Consider the following 2,339-nt stretch of genomic DNA (forward strand, 5'->3'; position numbering starts at 1 on the left):
TTACCTCTGAAGGTTGCATTAACAGTGCAGCCACACTCTTTCTGCCCCAAACAGCCAGCCAACTCATCACAAAATGGCAAAGCCAATATTTCCCTTTACAACACATGGGACCTTTAAGGCCATTTCCCTGCCAACTTCCAGAGGTGCTGCCTATGTTGCTTGGTACTCGCAGCCTTGCAGTGAGTGAGTGTGAAAATATGACACCTTGAAGAAAATGAAGAATAGCTCTGTAAAGATTTGCAATGTTTTTTTCCCTAGAAAAACATGCTTCGGAATACCTCTGCTGTGGTATGGAAAAAGTTCAACTCCTTCATTTTTATGGGTACCCAATAATTGGAAGAAAAATGACCCCCGGTGAAGACCAAACGGCCCAACATTTACATTCATAAACCTGAGTGAATATCAATTACATTATCAAATATTACACAAAACATTCTTCTGACTCTCCCAGTGTCATTTGCTGTATAAATTGGCCTATTACAGAGCTGCAGACTCTGAGATACTATCAGGGCCCTTCATTAAGGTGCCATGACTGAAATGTGGAAGCTGTCACTGGGCAGAAAATGATGGTGCATGGGCACCATAAATCACAATTTAACCCATAATAGCCTTCAGCTGGGGCCCTCGCCGTGTCATTCGTTTCATTTCTGAAGACATTTAGTGCCATTTATGCTAAGAAGTTTGCACACTCAGGTTTATTAGGATGGACCTAGCAAACAAGGTGGTGAGGATTCCCTGTTCCCTGTTGACCTCGCCATCCCGATAAGGAACAACCATTTCCATAAAATGCTATCTCCTTTCCCCTTGAAAGTCAACAAAACGGATTCCCACAATGCAAACCAGTTTTTCCTAATGGATATTGCAGCAAGATGTTGGCTGAGGAGAAAATCGATTCTCTCCATTTGCCAGACTGCTTCTGACTATTACCTGCGCACCACAACCTGCCATTTTATTTATTTTTTAACCCACAACATTTCTCTCAAATGGGGATTCAAGTGGCCCCACAGGTGTCCTGGAAAAAACAGGACATCCCGTTTTACCTCATGAGAGAATGGCAGCCATTTTGTGTGACATGATCTCACGTGATTCCGTGCCACAATTCCTCCCCCCCCCAAAAAAAGCACTTTTTGTAGGGCCGCAGTCTCCTGCAGTGCTCCAAAACACACATTTTGGGGCACCATGACCCCCCAAAAGCACTTGGGGGAGGGAATAGCTGCACAAAATTGTGGGACATCACAGTGTCCAAAATGGCCACCATTCTCTCACAAGAGAAAATGGAAATATGGCATCCAGGAAGCTAGCACCCCAGTTTTTGCCTTCAAGGTGTTGGAGGGTATGTATATCTAGGTGCACCATTACAGCGGTACCTCGGGTTAAGAATTTAATTTGTTCTGGAGGTCCATTCTTAACCTGAAACTGTTCTTAACCTAAGGTACCACTTTAGCTAATGGGGCCTCCCGCTGCCACCATGCAATTTCTGTTCTCATCCTGAAGCAAAGTTCTTAACCCAAGGTACTATTTTTGGGTTAGCAGAGTCTGTAACCAGAAGCATCTGTAACCTGAGGCATCTGTACCACTGTATTACACAATACTCAAATGAGTGAACTCTAAGCATCTAACAAATAATACTGTCATATGTGCCTACTATTGTTTGTTGGCTTTAGGTGGCTCCCACTTTAGTGGTTTCATTGTCTTGACATATCTCACTCTTCCCCCCTCTTCTTCTTTGCCAGATATCTTTCCTGTTTACTAAGCTGTACAGTAGCACCTACCATTGCTCCAAATGGCAGCTTTTGCAGCATGACAAATACCTGGTGTGATGGATGCTATTGTACAAACTGAGCAGTTTTCATCTGGTCACCTCCAAGGGACACCAAGAAAAGTTTGTGGTGGGGTCATGAAAGGCATGGCAAGCTGCCAGCGGTCTGAAGCATCACAGCCATATTTCAGCATCTCTGTGAAGTCTCTATTCCCTTATAAGCAACAAGCCACATGCTGCATTTGACCTTCAAATACCCCTGAGGAATCTTGCAAGGAATTCTTGAGGCCCCAAACTGTTATCGGGTTTCTTTCTCCAGAGATTGTTAAAATGTTGCAATAAAATGTGTGTGTGTGTGTGTAGATAGATGATAGATAGATGATAGATAGATAGGTGATAGATAGATCTATCATCTATCATCTATCTATCATCTATCTGTCTATCATCTATCTATCTATCTATCTATCTATCTATCTATCTATCTATCTATCTATCATCTATCATCTATCTATCTAGGGTTACTTCTACCTTAAATCAAGCATATCTTTCCCAACACCACCATTTTCCAAGGCACATCATA

General features: G+C 42.7%; 1 long non-coding RNA gene across 1 annotated transcript; it reads left to right on the forward strand.

Moving 5' to 3' along the window:
• The first annotated feature begins 256 nt into the window (after positions 1-256).
• LOC309340213 lies at positions 257-2,120 on the forward strand. The gene is made up of 2 exons (XR_014155862.1): positions 257-288; positions 1,734-2,120. It is a non-coding gene; the product is annotated as an uncharacterized lncRNA (long non-coding RNA).
• Positions 2,121-2,339: the final 219 nt, after the last annotated feature.

This window comes from Podarcis erhardii (genome assembly GCF_964252035.2).
Source record: "Podarcis erhardii genome assembly, chromosome: 4".
NCBI lineage: Eukaryota > Metazoa > Chordata > Lepidosauria > Squamata > Lacertidae > Podarcis > Podarcis erhardii.